Consider the following 11,783-nt stretch of genomic DNA (forward strand, 5'->3'; position numbering starts at 1 on the left):
CTGATCAAATAGGTCATCTATTCTTGGTAGCGGGTAGCGGTTCTTGATCGTTACCTTATTCAACTCCCGATAATCTATACATAGCCGCATACTTCCATCTTTCTTCTTTACAAACAGAACAGGTGCTCCCCATGGTGACGTACTTGGCCGAATCACTCCTTTATCCAACAATTCTTGTAGTTGGCTCGCCAACTCTTTTATTTCTGCTGGTGTCATCCTATATGGGGCCTTTGAAACTGGTTCTGTGCCCCGAGCAAGGTTGATCTCGAACTCGATTTGTCGATCTGGTGGTAAGCCTGGTAGTTTATCTGGAAACACATCTGGGAACTCGTTAACTACGGGGATATCTTCTATGTCGGGGTTGTCTTTTTCTGAATCCACTACATAAGCTAGGAACGACTCACAACCTTTTCTAAGTAGCTTCTTAGCCTGAACGATTGTAAGAAATAGTTGCTCTTGCCTCTGTCCCTTAAATACTACCTTCTATCCACTCTTCGTCTTTAAGTACACTTTCTTGGTCTTACAATTAATCTGGGCGTTATTCTTCCCTAACCAATCCATTCCTAAAATTATATCGAACTCTCCCAACTTGAAGAGTATCAAGTCGGCTGAAAACTTATGCCCCGAAATATCAATCTCACACTTCAGACAGAATTGATTCACATGAATCTTCTCTTGGTTCGAAATTACCACATTTACTACCTCGCTCATAATCATTTTATCATATTGAAGTTTATCAACAAAAGTTTCTGATATGAAAGATCTTGTTGCTCCCGAATCAATCAATACTTTAGCTTTGACATTATTGAGTAAAAGTGTACCTGCTATCACCTCAGAGTTCTGAACAACGTCCTTCATTTTCAGATCGAATGTCCTTGCTATTACTTGCGGAGTTGTTGTAGGTGGTGGAGGTAATGCCAATACCTCGGCTGGCACACTTGTACTGGTACTTGCCACATTCATTAGAGCTTTGACTGGTCCGGTTGCCTTGCACTCCCTAGCTATGTGTCCAGTCTTTCCACACTTGTAACATGTAACTCCTGGCTTCGGCATCTTGCACTCATTTGCCAAATGTCCCTTCTGGTTACACCTATAGCATGTCATGCTCAGCTTATTACACACTCCGGGGTGCCTTCTTCCACAGTGCTTGCATTCCGGTCTCTGGAACCTGTTTTCTCCAACTTGTCATTGGCTTGCCTGGTTGTTCCCCTTCGATTATTGCCTTTTGCCCAAATTTCCCTTCTTTTGAAAATTTCCGCCCTTATGTAATCCAATCCTCTTTACATTCCGATCTTGTGAATTTCCGGCTTCAGACTTCTCTTCATAAAATGGAACCTTTATCTTCTTGTTATCCCTTTCCTTCCTTGACTGCATCCCATTATTCTCAATCAGAGCAGCTTTCTGTACTACTCCCGCATAAGTATCAAGCTCAAACATAGCTACTCTATCTCTGATCCAAGGCTCCAATCCTTGTTGAAATCTCTTCGCTTTTTTCTCCTCAGTGCTGGTATACTTTGTCACAAACCTTGACAACTCAGTGAACTTCTTCTCATACTCCAGTACAGACATATTCCCTTGCTTCAACTTAAGAAATTTAAGCTCCATCTGATTCTGCATGTACTTAGGGTAATACTTTTCCAGAAATAATTTCTTAAATCTCTCCCAAGAAACCTGCTGAGTTGCTTCCATAGCTTTTACTGATTCCCACAAATAGATGACTTCGCCCTTGAGAAAGTAAGTAACATATGGCGTCTTCTGATCGTCTCCTAACTGTACCAACTCAAAAGCCCTTTCCATTTCCTTAATCCATGTGTTAGCTATTATTGGATCAGTGGTATCATGAAATGAAGGTGGATTCACATTCTGAAAAGCCTTGAAAGTGACAACTTGTCGAGGTGGTACTGGTGGTTCGGGTGGTTGGTGTGGTTCACGATTATCTTTGTTTTCAATTCGTTGTTGAAGAGTTAGTTGTTGTTGAGCTATAGCATTGGTTTGCTGTTGCAAAGTTTCCAGTAATCGAAGAATATTTGGATCTGTGGTAGATGTGGTTGTTGGGTTCTTCTTTTTGGGTGGCATGATCCTGAAATAAGAGTTATGTCAAAACATGTATGAATGATGAAATAATTCGAGGGTATCGCATGGCATTCTTATTTACATATGAGGTCAAGTTTCAAATTAAGCAGATATGGTGATGCATACAAAAGCGTAAAATAACAGTTGAGAGCAAATAGAAAGATAGTGCATAATAATTGAAATATAAAGGTCACAATACATCAGGATTAGGACAAGGTCTGATTCTTGGAATAAAGTGCTTATTTAAAGGAAACAACTGAGAATTCTACGAAGTCTGATAATACAACAACATGAAAGGTAAATAATGGAAAGAACTAAGGCTCTACTCCATCAGAACGGGGCTTGGTAGTCTTCTCCTCTCGAAGCGTCTTCACAATGCTCTGGAGCTCATCCGCTACCATCTAGATGATATACTGGCTGGTGCGGTCTCGGTGTGATGGCATCTCCTCAAGCTTAGTGTTGGCGTACTGAACCAAAGTCTCAAGTCTCGCAGTCATCTGCTCCTTAAGCTTCCCTTCATAGTTTCGGCTGTCTGGGTACACGTTCTTCAGTCGGTCTATCAGTCGGTCGTACTTGCCCTGAAGCATGTCAAACATGCGCCTCAACTCAGCATACACGGAGAAAGCAATAGTGTCGTCTGACCCAGAGGATGACGAGGAATGCGCCCTTTGCTGACAAACCAATAAGAGGAGTATTAATAATAAATTTACTTAACCTACTCTCTCGCATATTATCTATAGCCTATACATAAATCCTATAACCTATTTGGGCTGTCTAGGGACTCTAAACCGTAGCTCTGATACCAAAACCTGTCACACCCCCAACTTAATAAACAAAATAAATATAACTATTATAAAATTTAAAAGAAAGTAAACATAACCGAATCCAAGATCTTACAGTTTAGGGTTTGGAACAGCCCAACACTACCATCTATTACAACTGATTTTAATATCGAATCCTCACGCAAAACTATCTCTTAGTCTACCTGAGCTCGGACATACGCATCGGCGTCACAGGTCTTACGTGCTGTCTGCTTGAATCTAACCATAGCTGCTAGCTGTAATATCAGGGTAAAGCAAGGAGTGAGCCAAATGCTCAACAAGTGCTAAACTATATGATACAAAACATAAATCGAGATATGTATAATAGAATGACATTGTGAAGATATAACTAATAATAACAAGAGATAAAACTTTGAGTGATGGCATCATTTGCTTGAATCAAAACATTTTTAAAATCATAACTTAATTAAACTCATTTTATGACGCTACGGATTACAGCCGGTGATCAGCCGTGAAGTAATCCCGAACCTCGCTGGGTTCTAAAATATTAATGGGATCCCTAGGCAACTTTTAAGCCTACAATATAAGTGTGGAAAGGACTCGCGTCTCAGTCCAGATTAACTATTCAAAGAAAACATTTATCCCCCTTTGGGACTGAAAATCCACATTTTAATCATTTCAAAAACTGATGCCGATTTATAATAAAATCTCTTAAGTAGTAAACATTTTTATCAAGGGATTATAGATCAACTTTGAAATACTGGAAATATGACACTAAATCTCAGGGCCATGATCCACTAGACTTTACTATATTAGGGTAATTGAGAGGTTTCCATAAACAAGAACTTTGACAAGGAAATTTAGCAAGGCTATTGGATAATATGAAAGAGTAACAAATTAGGCTTAAAGCAATGGTTTTCAACAAGGTACAAGTACTAGAACATCAAGAAGGTAAGCTTCATGAATACTAGGGGTGTTAAGGTATGAAGAAAATGATCTTTAGCTCAAGGTATATCAGGATTGTCGAACTTTAGGGTAAGAAAAAGGGTTATCAATCAATTATGAACAACTTTAAAGAATATCTGGCTTTTAGGTATCAAGGTAAAGTTTCTATTGGGGTTCAAGCATCAGGGTGAGATGTCAATATTTTAGGGATCAATAGCATGATAACCAAAAGGTTCAATCAAGTACTATATCAAATCTTTATTTTATTATGGCATTCAATTACTATGATATACTAGCGTAATACAACTGTTGCAATATCAATATGTACTTGTGGGTTCATGGCATTTCTATAATAATACAAAGATAGATTTAAATATCACTTGGTTCAAGTATATCAAGATGACTGAGGATAATCTCATCAATATATATGAATTAATTATTACACATTTGCAGTGAATACGAAAGACAGGTTGAATCACTTGCCTTGAGAAAGGCTGGTCTGGTCTGGCTGGTAGGAGCAACTGGAAGCTTCACTCGACCTTTATGGCAAGTTTACCCTCGTCTCGAGATCCTACATAAATAATAATAATCCTCATTATAATGTATTCTCACCAACTTAACCTATTTACAACCGAAATTAAACACCAATGGCACTTAGGCCTATATGCACTCAATTTATAATTACCTTATAAATACCATAGTCCACATAGCCACATGTACTCACATATCATATTTTAATATCAAATAATATCACACACATCATAATGCAACACTAGGCTTGGATGATCTCGACCCACAACTTAAGTCACTTGGTCGCTAAACTAGACAAAGTCTCCAAATTTTGGCTTCCTTACTCAATGTGCCTTACTAAACTATCCAAAACCTATTGACCCTCACTTGGGCCTTTGATTCTAATGGATTTATACTATCTTGCAACCATAGCGGTCAACCTAGGTCTTACTCATAAGTGCTCTAAAACTATGTGTTAAGTGAAAGTGCTCACTGGAGTAAATTTCAGAATGACATCTATGGTTTCTGAGTGTATTAGACACTCTTAGACTACAAGTTTACCTCCAAAACTTCAACACTAGACTCTTCTGACCATAAGGCATCTCCCAAACTTTGATGTGGCTCAGGGGCCTAGCTTGGCCTCCTTGGGCCTAAGCTTAAAGTCCATGGTTCCCATGTTTTTCTGGGCAGAAAACGCCCTGACTTGAATTAACTTGTGACACATGGTTCTAACTCAAATCCTATGAAATATGGTTGGAAAACTCCTCTGATGCTCCCTCTAACTAAGGCCCAACAGGCCTAATGAGGGCCTACCCATGACATGGTCAAAACTTCCTATTTCTAATTACAATAAAACTGTCCCCTGCTGGACAGATTTTGTGATTCCACTTGTGCAACTAACCAACGACTTGCAACCTTCAACAAACACCTAAACCTTTTATATACTCCTAATGATAGCTTCTGGTGGCTTGGGCCTCAAAGTGCACAACAATGACATGGTCAAAACTCGCTCTAAACCTCAGGGTACCAAACTGATTTTCTGCAGAAACTAATACTCTCCTTTCACCAAGGTTCTAACTTAACAAACCCAACCAACAACAACCAAAACCCAACCCAAACCTTAACTAAGGTGTTCTACTGAACTAACTCCCTTACACTCAAAATAATCTGGTGGAGATCCTCCTTACCTAAGGTGCAACATAGCAAAAAAAGGAAATCACATTACATAACTTACAAGCCATTAAGTTTTTGAAAACGACAAGTTATATATTTTTTATAAATATAAAATTAATACCACATATCAAGGAGCACTAATCAAGATTAATATCTTATCCCTACTGAAATTAAGGCTTACTAACAAAATCAATCCAATGATCAAAAACTTCCAAAATTCCAAGAGAAATCTACATGCATGCATGACTTCGAGTCTTATAAACCAAAACAACATGCTTTCCAAATAAATTTTACCATGGAATCAACATGCAAGCCTAGCATAAGCTATAACTAGATGATCACTTAGCATGCAAAGGGTTTTATCAAGTTTTTGATACAAAATTTATGTTATCACCACCAAAACACATAAAATTGAAACAAGACAACAAAACATCCTCAAGAACCATTCATTCGGCTCCCTCAAGGTCATGGCCGAATGAAGTGGAAGGGAAATGACCATTTAAAATCAAGAGCCTCATTCTCATGACTTGGCATTTCACCATTCCTTGTAGTTCTCTCAAATACAACCTTAAATCCATAAGAATCAAGATTGTACTTTGAGTTCCAACTAAAGCTTTGACATGCAAACTCAAAACTTAAACTTTTCACTCAAAACTCTTTGAATTATGTATGATCAAGATATAGGAAGTAACATTTACTTGAATGGAATGGGAGCTTGAATGAAGAATGAAGAAAAGGGAGGGGGTAGGGCTTCGGCCAAAAAGCCGAGAGGAGAGGGGGAGAGAGAGGAGAGGGGGAGGAAGGAGGAGTGTGGAAATGGTGGAGTGAAAGTGGGGTGAATCATATGGTTTGGTTTTTATTTGACCACAAGTGAGTGGATATGAGAATTTACAAGAGTAACCTTCCAACATAGTTAGGTAGATTTGCATGCAAGGACAAAGTGGTAATTTGGCTAGTAGAATGAAAGTGAGTGGGGTTGGAAATGCCTTCCTTGCCCCTTAGTTGAATGGAAGAGTATTTGCATGCAAGGGTAACCATGTAATTTGATAATTATTAAGCAACCAAATTTTCAAAGATTTATTTTTATATAATAAAATAAAAGTTCAAAAATTATAAAATTTATACCATAAAATAACTTGGATTTTTAGAGTTTTATAAAATCATTTTCAAAATTTGTGAACAAAATATCTTTTAAAAGAAAATTTTTCCAAGGCTTAGAATATTCCTTATAAATCAAAAATAAAGGAAATAATTAAACTTTTGCTTTGAAAAATCATATACTACACATAACAATTTTATAATGCAGAAATTTTCACTCACACAAACGTACAATCAGTGAACATATTTTTATTCGGCTTTAATATTATACCAAATCCACAAATAATATTACACGAAAAATGCCGGTCGTAACAGCCACTGAATCTCCTTTCCTCCCTTGTACTTGAACACTAACCTTTCAGGTAGGTTTTTGTATGCATCAATTCCTCTCACTTCATCTAGTTCATCTAGATAGAGGTTTAGATCAGAAAACTCCTTGATGTCACACAAATACATATAATCTCCTTTGTTGACTTTCGATTGAGCTCTAACTAGAGATTTGGATTTGAGAGGTGACAACTTCACTTTCTTGACTGCTCCTGATTTTGTTCTCTTTGGCTTGTTAAGGATTGACAGATTGAAGTCAGGAATTGGTATGTTCTCCCATTCTATTGGCTCATCCTTAGGCACAATAGGTTCACCATGAATGTTCCTGTAAGGATCCACTACCTTGATATCTTCAAATACCACAGAGGGTTTTGATGCTTGAGTTGTAGTAGGAGTGGATTCCTTGGGAAACTGATTCTCCAATTCCTTATCAACAATGTCCAGTTTCCTTTTGGTTCTTTTAGCCAATTCCTTGATTCTTGGAGATTTCTTCTGTTGTTCAACTTACTTCTTTGGATCTTGAGATTCAATGATTTCAGATAGCTGAGCAGGAATTTGTTGTGATGAATTTACAGCATATAGCTTGGCCAAGATAGCAATTTGCACTTTCTTTTGTTTATCCTTTTTAGCATCTAGAGCAGCTTGCTTCTTTTCCTGCTTCAATCTGGCCTTTTCTTCTCTTTTGCTTCAGCAAATTGAGGATGTCCAGCCACTACACAAATTTCTTTCCCATTCATGAAAACTTTAGCAAATTCTCTTTTTCAAAGCTGAATCAGCTGGATCTTTGTAGAAAGCAATTGACCTTGATAAAAGCTTTTTTCATCAGGCTTAGGTGTGGCTCCCTCCAAACCTAGGTCAGAAAGTTTGGGGTCCACAACACATACACAACATATAAACCTGTATATAAGATACTATTTGCAATGACCCTGTTTCACATAACCACGGATCGCAACAGGTTAAAGTATGAGAACAAGCCATAACCTTAACTTCTATTACAACGTACCAAATCCCAACTAATTTAACTTACAACTGATAATAAAATTATTCTTACAATCTTACTATCTCACTACCGCAATGAGCTCCTGCTAGCTCGATCCAACTCAATCTGGAATCCTAGCTCGTACATTGAACTGGGAAACCTCGCTATCAACCGTATCCTCTTAACTATAGAATACATAAAAAGATTCACAAGAGTGAGCTAACTAGCTCAACAAGTCACAATGACAATAATTAAGGCTAATCAATGATCAAACGAGGTGATCCAGAGGAATCAAGTTTATTGCTAAACAATCATTAGAATTGGATTCATTTTAAGTTTTAAAACCAAGGTTATGCTGCTGATCAGTCACGCACTAACCCCGAGCAAAGCACACAACACTACTAATTACTGGATCCAAGGCACACATTGGCCCAACTTGACCATTGATATGGTCTGACCACGAATCTGGTCCATATAAAAAAAACTATCCAATTCTAAAGCGGTTCAATATGATAAACAATATAATTCGATAAAACAGGATCATAATTAATGATAATTAAACACTTGAATAAAACATAAGGAAACTCCTGGATATCACAAGGGTATATCAGGGTATGTATAAGAAAAGGTATTCAGTTGTAAAAGGATCAGGTATTAGACAAATAATGATTTTTCAAGGTATAGTTCTTTGATGTTATAAAGAATGATTGGAGTATAAAAGTTTCTGTGTTTTCAAACAAATTGAGTTCCAGTGTTTGGTGTTTGGTAGTTATACATTTGGGGAGTAGTATCATATTTGTGTGATTTGGTATATGAGGATCAACAAAGGATGGTTTATAAAGAATAAGACTTACGGCTCAAGATCAAGAAAAATCAGGGTTCAAGGGTAAATAGTTTAAAGCACTTGCAATATAAACATGAGTTATTTTGAATAATAGCGACATGTTATGAACAGTTCAAAAATATTTGCGATATATCTTGAAGAAAAGATCAGAAGTACTTGCCTTACAGGGCTTTACAACTATTACTGATCAATTCTGAGCCAACTCTGTCGCTCAGGCTTTAACGTCCAACTACTATATCCCATTGGATTCGACTTCGACACTAAGGTTTTCTGTTGAAACTCTACTCAGCTCGTCGACTGACCACTAGGTTATCTTTAGTCCATTGTCCACTTTCGGTTTTCCGACTAGAACCTACAGGGTTGAAATACTCTATGTTAGATACCCATTTATGCTTGACATATCCTCGCTATAACCTACCCATACGATAGCATATTCCGACTCGTAATTATTCATATTATAATACCACATACAACACTTAGGGTTCACGTTCTCGAAATCGGTTCAGTGTTCGTTTTCAGAAAATACGTATACTCGTCATTTTACGAAATTAGGGTTACTGAGTTTTGGACAGAACATTCGCCACAACATACAACCAAGTTCGTATAAAGTATAAGTATATATATTCAATTGACGTCCCGATAATTACCGGATACGCCCATTTCCATAGTTGATTTCCCGGAAATCGGGCAGCGTCTCCTTTGTTTATCAGACTACCCGTCGAAACATCAATCGATGTCAAATCTCAAACACAACAATCGCAACAATTATCCAATCACTGATTTAAACCACTAATTATTATTATTCACTTTTTTACATTTATTTCTTTTAAAATATTAGGACTCAGAATTATATCATCACCGTCCACCGTTGGCTCACCGAAGCTCATCGCCGACGGCGATAAAATTTGCAGGTTCGCGATACATTGGGCATCCTTCGCAAATTCATCGATTAAAATTATAATTACGCACAACTTATTTATATCACGAAATATTAATCAATAAATCCTGCAGAGAATAAAAGAATTTTAAATTAGTAAAATTTTTCCAAAAACTGAAAGTCCAATTCGAACTAAGCAACCAGAACAAGCTACTACGCGCCTACGCGCTGCGGAACCAAGGTCGCCTCGCCGAAAAATACGGCGGCAACTGGAAACAGATTAAATCACAGAAAAAATCTGGCATAATACACAGATACACACATATATGCGCAGAACACACAGACACATCACTGCAACCTGGAATAAAACAAGCAGGAATGGCGAATCAAGGCGAAACAGAGTTGCGGCCGAAAAGGCGGCCACCGGAAAAACGAGGCGAGGTGGCGGCCAGTTACCGGAGAACATTAGCGGAAAGAACGGGAAATTATAGGAATAGGGGCGAGAAAAAGGAGAGGAGAGAATTGAATGAACGGAACACAGAGGGATGGATGAGGTGAGAGGAGTGAGAAACTAAGGGAAATGAGGGAGAAGAATTCAACTGTTATTTTATTTTATTAATGTTTTTGCAATCTCTTTTCTTTTCTGTGAAATATCATCATCAAACACGTAGCAATTTAGAAGCCACCCTCCTATTCTTGGCTGCCACGTAGCAAAACTGGATAATTATAAGCCCCCTGTACTTCCAAATTTGATCATTTTATCTCGGTTTATACCGTTTATCGGACAAAGCTGCGGGTGAAACTAATCCGAAAATTACCAAAACAGTCTTAAAATATTATAAATATCCCGATGTTAATGAAAACACAATTTTCGTAATTTTAAATAATTTATGAAATGCAATTTATACCGCTTTTATCAATTAACGAATCAACGCGCGGGTGAAATTAATCCATAAATTTCCAAAATAATTTTAAAATTCTCGAAATTCCAAACTTAAATAATATGAGTTTCAATATTTTTGAAGAATTCTAGAATTAAATACGATTTTACAGATAAAGGTAATAGAAAATCATTTAAAGATAATATTATAAAATATTGATTTCTCAATTTTATAAAATCCTAAAATAATTATTCTAATTATAAAATCATAAAAACAATTTTAGAGACACTTCAAATATTTATACAAAAAATTTACATTAACCCACTTTAAAAGTGAAACAATTCAATACAATTCCTTAATTATCACGCGGACAACCCGATACATCATAAATCACACATAAATAATAATCAAAACAACACATAACGGTCAAACCAATACACATATTTTATTTAATTAATATTTTCCATAATAATCACTATTTAAATAATTCAAATATACACGAGTCGTTGTATAGGTGTCTCATCACAGTATCCAAAGGGTTCTTCAATGATGATTTTGGATAGTTTACCCTTGGTTTCAGAATTACTTTGGCCTTTGGAGATTTGATGCAGGATGACTGTCCCCTTTCCAGATAGATCATGCTCATCTCATTCACAGAAATTTGTTTGATTGAGAGTGATGGATGGCTGACTTTACTTGCCTTGACTAGTCCAAACTTCTTTTGTATATCCTCATCAATCTTCTCCCAGTTGATTGGCTTCACTGCTTCATTTCAGCTGCTCTAATGTTGGCTGTTGCTGCATTTATCAGATCTATACTGTCTATAACTGGTGGCTTTGAGATAGTAACTGAAGGTACAATGGCTTTTGCTGATTTGAATTTGAAGCCTCTCCCCCTCACTTGGTCCTTTCTCACCTGGCCCTTTCTCCCCTTTTTGTTATCATCAAGTTGAGTAGAGGAGGAGGTTTGAGCAGCCACCAGTTTTGAAGTAAATCTGTCTGTTGAGCTTGATGGATGAATGCTATTAAAGATGCTTCCTGGCTGACATTCTTGTATCCAAGGCATCTATCTTGGTTGCAAGATCAGAATTTTTTCCTTAATTGCCTCTTGATGTCAAGCATTATAGCTTCTGAAAGTTAGAATCCCTTGTCTGAAATGGTCTTCTTTATCTCCTCAACATCACCTTGATGGTTGTTTACATCCCTAGCATGTTGGAAGCCTTTAAATTGGTTGAAGTTGCAGAGAGGCTAGATGTGCCTGAAGGACTTCTTGGTGCTGGCATTTGTAGTGGTTT

Source organism: Apium graveolens, chromosome 11 (assembly GCF_009905375.1).
Source record: "Apium graveolens cultivar Ventura chromosome 11, ASM990537v1, whole genome shotgun sequence".
Taxonomy (NCBI): domain Eukaryota; kingdom Viridiplantae; phylum Streptophyta; class Magnoliopsida; order Apiales; family Apiaceae; genus Apium; species Apium graveolens.